General features: G+C 47.8%; 1 protein-coding gene across 2 annotated transcripts in view; it reads right to left on the bottom strand.

The window, feature by feature from the left end:
- Window positions 1-6,016, bottom strand: part of Nsd2 (nuclear receptor binding SET domain protein 2) — an 84,184-nt gene extending 78,168 nt beyond the window's left edge. For both annotated transcript variants that reach the window (XM_059275694.1, XM_059275695.1), the window contains exons 1-2: window positions 5,907-6,016; window positions 5,080-5,149 (exon numbers count right to left, since the gene is read on the bottom strand). The gene's annotated coding sequence lies outside the window, so the exon portion shown is untranslated. The remainder of the gene's footprint in view (window positions 1-5,079; window positions 5,150-5,906) is intronic.
- Window positions 6,017-13,968: the final 7,952 nt, after the last annotated feature.

The raw sequence follows: 13,968 nt of genomic DNA, 5'->3' as shown, positions 1-13,968 counted from the left end.
GGCTGTTTCCAGCACCAACATGGTGGCTTACAACCGCCAATAACTCTAGTCTCAGAGATCCAATGACCTCTTTTCATTTCTGCAGACACTCACATGATACATGTACAAACATGCAGATAAAACACCCACACACATAAATAAAATCTAATGAACAATAGATAAATAAATAAATAAATAAGAATACCACTGAAGCTCAAGAAATAAATCAAGCTTATCTCAAAAGAGATGGGCAGCATGACAGTGTAATCTTGGGTCAACGAAAGACTCATTAGAGGACAGTCCAGGATAAAGGGAATCCTCTAGACCTAAAGATTCTTATTACCATGGAACACCGGAATGGATCTAGGGTACTTTCCCAAAGAGATCAAAGCCTTTTTTCAGAAAGAACAAAGGTAGGTCACAAACTAGGCCCTTCTTCCCTTTCACTTTACAGCAAGGTAAAAATGGGGCCAGTACTAACTCATTTTCATACTATAATTACCATAATATCTAGCCACTTCTTTTTACCTTTCCAGCCTGTCAAAACCTTCCAGCCTGTCAAAACCTCATCAGGGATCCAAGAGACAGCTCAGGAGGTAAAGGTGCTTGCCACCAAGCCTGACAACCTGAGTCTGGTTCCTGCAGCCCACATAGTACAGAGAAAACTCCTGCTAGCTGTCCTCTAACCTCTACATGCACACCATAGCATGGTGACATATGAATCATGGCATGAGCATTTAAGGGCACACATCTTAAAAGCACATACACATCAACTCCTACTCTTGCATCTGTCCTTTCTTCCTACTCCCATCTCTTATGTCTAATACTCTATTCTAGTCCTGGTCTGCAGGCCTCCTCACTGACCTCTGCTACCAGTCCTTGGCTCTTCTCTTTCTCCTCACATACCAAGACAAGTATGCTCACACAACTCCATTCATCCACACCACTTTTAAGATATCACACAAGGGTTGGGTGGTGGTGGCGCACGCCTTTAATCCCAGCACTTGGGAGGCAGAGGCAGGCAGATCTCTATGAGTTAGAGGCCAGCTTGGTCTACACAGCAAGTTCCAGGACAGTTAGGGCTGTCACACAGAGACACTGTCTCGAAAAACAAAACAAACAACAACAACAAAATCACACAAGGACTAAATGATGGTTCATTCAAATAGCCAGTGCATATCTTTCAGTCATTAGACACTATTTTAGTTACTGAGGATAAAAAGTAAGAGACAAAGTCCCCACATACACAGATATCTCAATGGAGACAGAAAGGACAAACAAATACAACACATTAAGTGCTATTGAGAAAATGCAAAGACTAAAAGGAATGCCAAACAAGTTAAGTGTGGTTGTTTTTTGAGACAGGGTCTCACTATGTAGTCCTGGCTGGTCTAGAACTCACTAAGTAGGCCAGGCTGGTCTTGAACTCATAGATTCTCCTACATTTGCCTCAAATGCTGGGACTAAAGGAATGAACCACCACACCCAGCATCAAGGGAGTATTAAACTAGCAGTCAGCGACAATGTCTAAGAAGTTTGAACAAAAACCTCTGAGGATAACAATCAAGTTACACAGACATTTGTAGAACACTCCAGACAGAACAAATAGTATTCCAGTGGTCCGAGGCACAGTGGGACTAGGATTTAGGGCAAGCAAGAGGTATAGCTAGAACAGATCATAATAAGAGACCAAAGCAAGAGGTATAGCTAGAACAGATCATAATAAGAGACCAGAAAAGGTGAGGGAAGAAACAAATACTTTTAAAATCTTACCTACAAGAGCCTTCCCATACAGGCTTCTAGCATGAGGCTCAAGCTAAGACATAGCTGAAGGAACTTAACAGTAAAGTGCGTCCATGCACACATGGCAGAGTATGCATATATGGTAGGAAAGAGGAATAAAAACTAACCATGCAAAGGCTTGAGAGGAAGCATGACAAAAAGAGATGGGATGGGGCTGACAAGATGGCTAAGCAAATAAAAGTGTAAGCCTGGTACCCTGAGTTCAAACCCTAAAACCCACAGTAGAAGAACTCCTGAAAATTGTTTCCTGACCTCTACTTGTACACACACACACACACACACACACACACACACACACACACGACAGATGGGACCAGAGAAATAACACAGTGGTTAAGAGCGCCTTTTGCTCTTCCAGAGGACCTGGAGTTTGCTTCCCAAAACCCATGTTAGGAGATTCACAACCACCTCTAACTCCAGCTTCAGAGGATCAGCTACCCTCTTCTGACTTCCTGGGGCACTAGCAAACACACACAACCTACATTCACACAAAGACACACATAAAATAAATCTTTTTAATTAAAAAAAAATTAAGATTTATTATTTTATGTGGATAAGCCTTTTGCCTCCATGTATGTATATGCATCATATGCATGTCTGGTTCCAGAGGAAGCCAGGAGGGGTGTCAGATCTCCTGGGAATAACATTTAATCTCTTTTCTCTCAGAGTATTAACTATAAATAACCATTTTCAGAGAAACTAACAAATCATATTGATAGTTTGTAAACATGAGCCTAATTTAGTGCATAAGTGACTCCTTTTGCTTTTATATTTTTATTACTTTATGTTTTTTGCCTAACCCAGTGACACAGAGAAATCAACAAGAAACAGCAGAAACTCTTGCTTCTTGTTGTCATTTGTTGCGCTTACATACTTTCAATGTTTCAAGAGCTTATCTCCTCCATTTAGCATGATGAGCAAAAACTAGCTAACTGAGGCTGGCCTCATTAGCCAAAACATTTATTTATTTGTTTATTAATTATATAGCTAGAAAAGAAACCAGATAAAGATAAGAGAATCCGCAAGAAGTAGTCATACCTACAAGAGCCTTCCAAAACAGGTAGGAACCCCAGGGCTTGGCTTCCAGGATGAAACTCAAGCTAAGATGTATTTGAAGGGGAACTCAGCTCAACTCTTTCTCTTCCATATTCAACTTTCTGGAACTATTGTACTCCACCATGACTTAAGGAGAGGCAAACAGGTCATATGCTAACATTAAATGGGTTGCTTACCCTAAGCCATCACTTAGTAGTTTAACTGAATTCCTGACATGAAAAAGTGAAAGCAGAAAACAGGGTGCCTAAGACTAACAAGAGTCCCATTTCCAAGAACTTATCCAAAAGGTGAGAAAGCCATTAAAAGGCTGTGTGTCATGCTATGAAAGTGACAACAATCAGTGGCCCATGCCCAACAACAAACTGCATAAAGGCCTAGAGTGAGAACAGAACACCACAACTTTGGGAAGAGAAAGATTCTGATTTTACTGACTGAAGAAGAGGAGAGTGCAGCAGGAGACTAAGACACTTATCTGAAGTTTTATGTATTCTATAGTCTTGAGTAATTCACCAGAAAATAAAACACAAAACTGGCTGCCCAGAAATGTGGCACACATCTTTAATCCCAGCACTCAGAAGGCAGAGGCAGGTGGATCTCTATGAATTCGAGGCCAGCCTGGTCTACAGAGTGAGTTGGGCTACACAGAGAAACCCTGTCTCCTCCAAACAAACAAACAACAACAAAACCTATACAATATTGGAATATGTAAACATAAAAACTTGTCTTCAAAGCTAAAAATGTAGCTCAGTGGTTGAGAGCTTGCCTAAGCTCAAGGTACAGGGCTCAGTCTTCAACACATACACACAATATCTGGGCATAGCCCTTCATGCTTGTAATTTGAGTATACAAAGACTGTTAGAAGTTCAAAGCCATCTTAATCTACATAACAAGTTCTAGGCCAGCCATAGCTACTTACCAAGACCCTGTCTCAAAAAAACCTGTTTTCAATTCTCACTACTTAAAGTTATTTGGTGAATTAAAAAGAATAATAAATTCAAATTATATTCTTCAGCTCATTTTAGCAGTTTTTTATATGTGCAATTACTTGGGAAGGAGATTCAATTTTACAGCTCATATAGGGCACATTTAACTAATGTTTCCTATCTTCTCACCAGCAATTCTTAAGTCTAATTCCACCTACATTCACGTTTTACACTGATTTGTCAAAACTGTAAAAAAGGAAGTAACTAATTAGTTCACATTCTGCCATGTGAGTAAACCTTTTTAAAGCCCGAGTACTTCTTGGAAAGGATGCCTGAATAGATGAAAGGCTAGACTCCTCCCTTGAGTAACCCACAGGGTCTCTAACAACTGACTCATTCTGCAGTTCTGACTTAAGTCTTCTTTTGGTTCCTCACATTTCTGCAGGCAGTGGCTTAACAGTCCTGTATAGCTTGGCTGCATAAAAATAACCTAGTAATCTCACTTGGAGTCCTATTTTTTTTTTCTGTACGTCGCCACAAACCTCAAGTTATGATAGTTTATAACATTAAAATGAACATATCACATCTGTGTGGACATAAGAATTGTCCATTTTTTAAAAATTCATTATCTACTCTTAAAAATGGAACGTTGACTCTTAGGATCAGGGGCCAAAACGGGAGGATTTTTGTTCTGAATATGTTGGAGTTATTCACAAAAACTTACACAAATTCACAAGCAAATAAGTCCACACACTACAAACTATCAAGCCAAAAATGAAGGCTGCTGGGCAGAGAAGAAAATGGAAGGAAAGAAAAGGAAATGACTCAAAGTAATAGAGTGTATACTGCGTAAACCTTATTCATCCCTAGCCAGCAGTTAAGATTTGAACTCTCGGTCTTGGGGAGTGGGAGAACACACAAAAAGAGCTGTGTTTACCGGACTTGCTCCCTCTGTGCTACTTTTTGTAATTGTGCGAGAATATATATATATATATATATATATATATATATATATATATTGATTTAAATATGTAACCAGAACTTAAAACATGGAAAAGGTAGGAGTTAAAAGTCTCAGCTTCCTGAAATGTTTCCTAACTTATTTTCTATGATGATGATCTTATTTCAAACACATAAAATAGAACATAATCCATGCACAATCTTGGAATTTAATTCCTTTAAAAGTCAAGGCCTTCAAAGTCTGTGAGTAGGCTGGCAGTACTTAGGCACTTCTCTACCCTAATTCTGAACTCTCTCGGTATCGAACTGGTCTCTTTAACGGGGTCCGTTATAACATACACACCCCCCAATTATCTACCTGGAAATGATTCCTGTCAGAACATCCGATTTCATACCGTTTCGTCGTCAATGTCAAACCTCGTCCTGAGCTGAGAAGGGAGAAAAGCTCAGTGTTGCAACGCGTCCTAAGCATATCCTCATCCATTTTCTTCTCACCGAAACTCAAAACCAAGCATCTTTTAAATGCCGAGATTTAAAACCAAGGCAGTCGCCAGCCGCTCGGTCGCCACGGTCCGGCTCGCCGCGCCCTGCGCCTTCTAGGCTGTGAGCTGCATCCCGAGCAAGGGAGCGCGCCCCGTGAGGCGCGGCCACAGCCCCGGGCGGGTCCGCGGGTCCAGCCAGCCTCGTCTCCACCTGCGAGGCCAGGCAAGGGCCGGCGACCGCTGCGCCGCGCTGACCAACGGCCGGCGCCCCGAGTGTCAACGCCGGACGCTTCCGCACACAAAAAGCGCCTCTTGGTCCACCCGGCCGCCCCTCCCACCGCGCCTCCCGGCCCCGCGCCGCACAAAGGCCCGCTCGTCCCGCCCGGCGCCGCGGGAACAAAGGCGGCCGCCCACCGGCCCGGCACAGGTGCAGCCCCGGCCAGCGGGCCCAACATGGCCGCGCGCCCGCCGCCCCGTTAGCCGTCGCCGGTCGTGCGCGTCCGGCCGGCGCTTCGGGCCGAGTCCTCCCAGCCTCCTGATCCTCCGCCCTCGCCTCAGGCCGTGCGTCCTCCTCCGGCCTGCCCGCGCCGCCCGGCCCTCAGCCCCTCAGGCCGCCCCCTCAGCCCTCGGGCCTCGATCGCCCGGCCTCCCTTCCCCGGCCAGCGGTTAGTTCCCGCGGCGGTTGGCCGGCGGCCCCAGTGACCTGCACTGCGTCGCATCCTCCGGAGGCTGTCCGGCAGTGGCTGTCCAGCGGCGGCGGCGGCGGCGGCGGGCGCGAGGCCGCGGAGGGCAGGGCGGCGGGAGGGGGCGGCGGCGGCGGCAGCGGCGGGCGCAGCGCGGCCAGGCCGAGGCTCTCCGCGCGCGGCGCCGACCCCGCCCCCGCGCCTCCCGCCCGCCGCCGCCGCCGCCGGGGCCGCCGCCGCCTCCAGAAGCCGCGGGAAAAGTGCGCTCCGCTGATTGGCTGCCGCCTCTAGGCGCCCGCGGACCGGGCTTTTCAAATCCGCGCCGGGGCCGCGCGCGGAGAGCGGCGGGCGGCGGGCGACGGGGCGCGCGGGGCAGGCAGCGGTCCCGAGCGCGGGTGTTGAGGAGCCGGGCGCGCGCCCGCTCCGCTCGCCTCCCGCTCCGGCTCCTCGAGCGGCGCGCGGGCGGCGGCCAGCTCCGCAACCGCGGCGAGCCCCGGCGCGGTGACGTCACGCCCACCGCCCAATCGCCGCGCGCGGCCCCGGAGCCCGGCGTGGGCGCGGACGCGGGCACACGGCCTCGGGCAGATGGGGAGCGCGGGAGGCCGCGGCCCCGCCCAGCGTTCGGGCCTCAAGCTCCAGCGCCTGGCGGGAGCAGCTCGTGGCGCGCCGGAGCTCGTCCGCCTCCCGGCGTGGACAGCAGGACACGGCGACGCGGAGTCGTCTGCGGGCGGGGCGCGCGTCCCTGAGCGTGTTCGCGGGGTGCTCCGGGTCCTGCGGTCAGGCCCCGGCAGGGTCCTGAGACGCCAGGCCGGACCGGCTGTCAACAGCTGGGGAGAATCACTTGTCAAAGATGAACGACTTGCGTCCCGGGAAGGCGTCGGGAGGCAGAGTCTCCAGTGATGCGTTGCTCCGGATGGTCGGAACGCAGCCCCGTGGTCGGGGTAGCTTTAGTTGCTTTGCGCGGAGCGCGTGCGCGTGGCGCAGAGTCGGGGAAGTGTGATCGGAGACTCGAGAAGGGCGGTGGTCCTGGGAGGTCCGACTCGCTTTTTTAAGCGAGTTAAGTCTCTAGCCTCCCTGGAGTCCGGGACCCTGGTCCCTATTCTCCAGGTGTTCACTGGATCAAGCCAGCCGTAGAATGTTCTCAGGCTCCTGAAGACCGCTCCCAGACAGCTCAGATCATGGGACTCAGACAGGCCCTCTTCTGACTGGCAGCTTCTTGTCCACTGCTCCCTCTGTCAGCTCTCCTCCTGCCTCCACTTCCTGTCAGGTTCAGCTGGTGTCCACACTCCAACTCTGAGTGCTGCTATGGGTTGTGGCCCAGGACTAAGCCCCATCCCTTTGCTGTATCCCTGAGGATACTTAACTTGTTATTTCCACAGCCTACAGATCTCCCCTAATCTTCAGGGATGTTCCTGGCCTACTTTTTTGGACTGAAAGGGGTGTGGGGAAAAAAAACCCTCAAGCTCAAGCATTGTCCATGAAACGAAGCAAGACCTGAAACCCTGAAGCTCTAAGTCCAGGAAAGGCCTGCAGGCAGGATCGCAGAGCCCAGCTGGAACAGACCTGTCTGCTTGATAACTAGCAGGGGTTAGCCACGGGCACACTAGCTCCGCAAGACCTTCATATTACCTTTCATCCACACACTATGATGAGTCAGGCAGGATGGGTGTTACAGTGAGATGGTTAGCTTCACCATGTCCATGCCAGTGCTTACTATGGGCCACCATGACCCCTGGTACATGTCTGCCTAGGTATGGTCAAACTCCTGGGGCAGTGGGGAGTAAGTCTCCTCTCTGTCCCCCTAGGCCCACTCACTGCCTTACTCCCTAGAACCTTTTAAATCTCTGCAGCACATGGAGGATACGATGTAGCTTACTTGGTGTCAGATTTGGCAGTGGAAGCATTTACAAAACAAAACACACGCCGGGCAGAAGTGGCGCATGCCTTTAATCCCAGCACTTGGGAGGCAGAGGCAGGCGGATCTCTGTGAGTTCGAGGCCGGCCTGGACTACAGAGTGAGTTCCAGGAAAGGCGCAAAGCTACACAGAGAAACCCTGTCTCAAAATACACACACACGCACATGCACACGCACACACACACACCCTGCATTTAGAGTACTGCAGTCAGCATGCAGATGTACTCAAAACATGCAAGTTTTGAATTATCTTCAATGTTATTTGAGGCTGTTCTTTTGCTGTTCTGCTTGAGCCTTCATAAGCCCCCTTCAGTAAGTCCAGCCAGCCTCACCCGGGACTCCTGACCTGTTGCAGTACTTTATATATGTTATAGTGCCCCCAGGCAGAAAAGGTGCCTACATAGGACTCCATGGGTAGAATCCCGAAGAAAAAGAAACTCATGCACCAAAGTTTGCATACTTCCCATACCAGGATACCAAGAGGATCCAAGACAATATTTTCATTCTGTAGGGCACCTGTTTAGATGCACCGGCAGCCTGGAAGTTCTGAGACTATCAGAGGAGCTCATCTTGAAGGGAACCCTTAGGCAGCCTGGTGGGACTCAGATCCCAGGTGGGCCATGAGTGGAACAGGACTCAGGAAAAACAGCACAGCCAGCCCTTCTTTGGTCTCTCCAATGCTTGTCTCTAGCTGTTGCACTCAGTGTTTTCCTACCTGGAGCCTGCAGTCCTAAAAGGCTTAGTCTGTTCTTCTGCTGCTCCATGTGGCCTTGACTGAAGTCCACTTGTCTGCCTGCTCCTCCAGGCCTCATGGCTGGGACTTTGTAAAAGCTGCTGCCAAAGATAGAGCCCAGGCCCCTTAGTCAAAAAAACAAAAACAAAAAAAAAACCTAAGACCCCCACTATGGCTAGGGTCCCCTAGGGGCCAGGCTCATTGCTGTTTCCATGGAGATGTGTGCACTCTGACCCTAGTCTTTCTCTGTCCCAGGCCAAATAAAGAGGGCTTCCAAGTGGAAATGCAGCTTGGGCTGCCCCTCCTCCCATGCCCTAGGTGGCCTCTGTCTCCAAAAAGGGGGTTGGGGGAGGCCCAGAGCCCAGGCAGAACCACCGAAGGACCTCCTACCCCACAACCTCCCCAGAACTGATTATTCTGCTTTCTAGACTGGAGAGTGACTTTCCCCAGACCAAGGCTCCGCCTGAAGTCCCATGCAGGCAAAGGACAGTGGGGTTCCCTGGAACACTCTTGGATTCCTGGGCAGCTCTGCAAGGCTATTCCACTTACTTAGGGTCCCCATCAGAAGAGAAGTACACATGACAGAATTCTGGCCGAGAACCCCCTTTTCACACACAACTTCTGGCTCAGAGGCCTGAGGTGTCTGTCATTGGCGTTCAATAGTTACTACCAAATACAAACCACAGTCCTGAGCAACTGCAGACCCATCTCTTACCAAGGATGCTTCCTAGGCTGATCACCCAACACATCAGAGGACCTGGGAGGGCATCTCCCACTGGGTGTCACTCAGAACAAACTAAACTTCTCTCCCCTTCATCTAGGTCTTAGGTGAAGGACTACTTTTTCTTCCAAAGCCGCCTTTTTTTTTTTTCCAAGATTTATTTTGTCTTAGGTGGTTGTTGTGACACATGCCTTTAATCCCAGCACTCAAGAGACAGAAACAGGGCTGGAGAGATGGCTCAGAGGTTAAGAGCACTGACAGTTCTTCCAGAGGTCCTGAGTTCGATTCCCAGCAACCACATGGTGGCTCACAACCATCTGTAATGAGATCTGGTGCCCTCTTCTGGCCTGCAGTCATACATACTGTATAGGTAATAAATAAATAAATCTTTAAAAAAAAAAAAAAGAGAGACAGAAACAGGTGAGTTCAAGACCAGCCTAGTCTACAGATAGGAATGATGCTCACTGGAGCAAGTAACCACAAGATAACTGAGAAGAGGCAGGAAAGCCCTATCCAGAGCCTTTTACACTAACATACCCATGTTTGGGACTTTAGCCTCCACAGCTGTAAACTAGTACATTTCTGTTGTTTGATAATTAAGAAACCAGTAATAGGGCAACCAGATTCCAAATCCAAAGGTAATGCTGCCATCTAGAGATGGACACCTGCAGCTGGGACCCAGCTAACTCTACAGAGCTGTCATACAGAGAAACCCTGGCTCAAAAAAATGGTTTTAATTATTTTATTTTCATTATGTGTATGTCTGTGGATATGTGCATGTGAGTGCATGTGCCAGAGGTATGGGAGCACCTGTAATTGGACTTTTCTGTGGGCCAACAGCTCCCAAATAACACAGAGACTTAGAGACTTATTATTAATTATGAAAGCTCGGCCTTATCTTAGGCTTGTCCCACCTAGCTCTTATAACTTAACCCATATTTTTATTAATCTCCATTCTACCACACAGCTTTTACCTCTCTCCCACTCTGTGTCTGACTCATTCCACGTCTCCATGGTGTATCCTGTGCACCTCAATTATCCTCTTCCTCTCTCTGTCCCAGGAGTCCCGCCTATCTCTCCTGCCTAGGAATTGGCCATTCAGTTTTTTATTATACCAATCACAGCAATACCTCTTCTGAGTGTACAAATACCCACAATATTTCCCCTTTTTGTCTAAAAAGGGAAGGTTTGCTGGGTGGTGGTTGCACACACCTTTAATCCCAGCACTTGGGAGGCAGAGGCAGGTGGATCTCTGTGAGTTTGAGGCAAGCCTGGTCTACAGAGTAAGTTCCAGGATAGCCAGGGTATAGGCAGAGGTTTCCTGTCCCAATTACCTGCTCCCAAATAACCAACATGGAGACTCAATATTAATTACAAATGCTCAGTCAATAGCTCAGGCTTATTACTAGCTAACTCTTACACTTAAATTAACCCATATTTCTTATCTATGTTTTGCTACGTGGCTTATGGCTTGTTACCTCATTTTCTACATGTCCTGCTTCCTCAAAGGCTGGCTGGCATCTCCTCTGATTCAACCCTTCTGTATTCCATCATTCTCAGTTTGGTTTCCCACCTAACTTTATCCTGTTCAGCTATTGGCCAGGTCAGCTTGTTTATTAAACCAATCATAGCAACATATATTCACACAGTGTACAGAAGGATTGTTCCACAGCACCAGGGTAACACAAGAAACCCTGCCTCGAAAAAATCAAAAAACAAAAACAAAAACAGAAACAGAAACCAGGTCTGAAGCTAGACACCGTGGGTTCAAGTCTAATCATTATTCTGGAGGGGATGAAGCAGGAGGTTTATAAGTTTGAGGACTGCCTGGGCCACCCAACAAGATACTGTCTCAAGAATAAATAAATAGGGGTTAGAGAGATATGTAGTAAGTCTTTCTCTGTCCTACATAGGGTCTGAGAAAGCAACAGAGCACTTGAATATCTGGTGTGCTATGTAAAAATGCCTGCCACATCGTGGACACAGCAGCTTCCCAGAGCTAGGGCAGTGAACATGTCTGCTTGAGACTAGGTTCTCCGGGAACCAAGGGGGAAATGGCCAGCCACCAGAGCCTTGCAGAGGCTAGTGTGCGTAGATAGGTTTTTCTTTGGGCTGCCAGCTCACAAATAACAACACAAAGACATTATTAATTATGAAAGCTTGGCCTTAGCTTAGGCTTGTCCCATAACTCTTATACCTTAAATTAACCCATTTATATTAATCTATATTCTATCACATGGTGTTACCTCTCTTCCACCTTGCAACTCCTGTTTCCTCTCAATGCTTCTCTGCATGCCTAGATTCCTCCTCCTACTTCCTCTCTCTCCTGCCTATACCTCCTGCCTAGCTATTGGTCATTCAGCTCTTTATTAAACCAATAACAGCAATATATCTTGGCACAGTGTACAAATACCCCACAACAGAGATGGCTCAGTGGTTAAGAACATTGGCTGCTCATACAGGGGACCTGGGTTTGGTTCCCAGCACCCACACGGCAGCTCACAACCATTCTTAACTTTGCTTCCAGAGGATCCCAGGTCCTCTACTGGTTCTGTGGGCATGAGGTATGCAAGTGGTACACACATATACAATCAGGCAAAACATGCATGCACATAAAATATTATTTAAATAAGTAAACTGTAGCTAGAGTTTTCCTGCCTGGCCCACAGTCAGGACAAATCTCTCTCACCTGCCAGTCCCACAGCTGCTCAGACCCGACCAAGTAAACAAGGAGACTTATATTGGTTACAAACTGTATGGCCATGGCAGGCTTCTTGCTAACTGTTCTTACAGCTTAAATTAATCTATTTCTATAAATCTATACCTTGCCACATGGCTCATGGATTACCGGCATCTTCATATGCTGTTTCTCTTCGTGGTGGCTGGCAGTGTCTCTCTGACTCAGTCTTCCACTTCCCAGCTTTATTCTCCTCCTTGTCCCGCCTATACTTCCTGCCTGGCCACTGGCCAATCAGTGATTTATTTATTGACTAATCAGCAACACATTTGCCATACAGACCATCCCACAGCAGTAAACATATTCTGAAATTGTGTTACTGTGTGTGTGTGTGTGCACATGCCATAATGCATGTATAGAAGTCAGAGGATAACTTCCAGCATCAGTTCTCTTTCCACAATGTGGGTTCCAGGGATCAAATTCAACTTGTTAGGTTTGGTGTCAGTACCTTTTCCTGCTGAGCCATCTCACTGGCTCTAGAATAAAATTGTAAAAGCCAGTTCTGAGCCTAGGTACTAGATTTGACAGCAAAAGGCTTTATTTTTTTTGCTTTATTCTTTTGGTTTTTCGAGACAGGGTTTCTTTGTGTAGCCCTGGCTGTCCTGGAACTCATTCTGTAGACCAGGCTGGCCTCAAGCTCAGAGAGCTGCCTGCCTCTGCCAAACACCTTTAATCCCAGCACTTTGAAGGAAGAGGCAGAGGCAGGTGAATCTCTGTAAGTTTGAGGCCAGCCTGGTCTACAGAGTGAGTTCCAGGACAGCCAGGGCTACACAGAGAAACAAAACAAAAAGATCCAGCTGTAAGGCATTTTCTTAGTGATTGAGGGGGTAGGGCCCAGCCCACTGTGGGTAGTGCCATCCCTGGGTTGCTGGTCCTGGGTTCTATAAGAAATCATGCTGTGCAAGCCACCTCCATGGCCTCTGCATCAGCTCCAGCCTCCAGGTTCCTGTCCTGTTTGAGTTCTTGTCTTGATTTCCTTTAGTCAGTGATAGACTATAATGTGGAAGTGTAATCCCAATGTACCCTTTCCTCCTTGGTCTACAGTGCAAGTTCCAGGACAGCCAGGGCTATATAGAGAAACTCTGTCTTGGTGGGGTGGAACAGGAAAGCCTTACTTCATAGCTCTGGCTGTCCTAGAACTCTCTATGTAGAGCATGTTGGCCTCCAATTCATAGAGATCTGCCTGCTTCTTTGCCTCCTGAGTGCTGGGATTAAAGATGGGTGCTGCCAAGCCTGGCTACGTTAATTAGCTAATTGATTGATTGATTTGTGTGTGTGTGTGTGTGTGTGTGTGTGTGTGTGTGTGTGTGTTTGCACACAGCCATGCCTTTGTGCATGTGTGCATATGCATACATGACTGACATGGTGTGCATGTGGAGATCACAGGACAATTTACAGCTCTCTACAACATGTGGGTGGTACATGCCCATAATTCTATGACCTGGGAAGCTAAGACAGGAAGATCAGGAAGGCCAACCTCAATTATACAGTGAATTCAAGGACTGCCTTAGCTACCTGAGACCCTGTATCAAAAACTCAAACAAGCCGGGCGGTGGTGGCACACGCCTTTAATCCCAGCACTCGGGAGGCAGAGCCAGGCGGATCTCTATGAGTTCGAGGCCAGCCTGGGCTACCAAGTGAGTTCCAGGAGAAGCACAAAGCTACACAGAGAAACCCTGTCTCAAAAAACCAAAAAAAAAAAAAAAAAAAAAAAAAAAAAAACTCAAACAAATAATTTCCCCTAGCTAATCCTTCTACTAAACTGTTGTGGGAAATTTTGATTGCATTGTGACACTCCAGACTGTCAATAAAGTTTGCCTTGAATAAGGGGGTGGAGCCAGGGACTAGCTGACCAGAATTAGCCATAGAGAAGCTAGCAAAGACAGAAAGGAAAGGGCAGGGACTAGAATTTGAGCTTTCTTTTGGTTTGGGGACAAGTGAAGAGATAATCTCTTGCTGATCCCTGGCCAAAAAGC

The sequence above is a fragment of the Peromyscus eremicus genome, chromosome 10 (genome assembly GCF_949786415.1).
Source record: "Peromyscus eremicus chromosome 10, PerEre_H2_v1, whole genome shotgun sequence".
Taxonomy (NCBI): domain Eukaryota; kingdom Metazoa; phylum Chordata; class Mammalia; order Rodentia; family Cricetidae; genus Peromyscus; species Peromyscus eremicus.
Note: the sequence above shows the minus strand (reverse complement) of the source record. Positions and strands in the feature narration are given on the sequence as shown.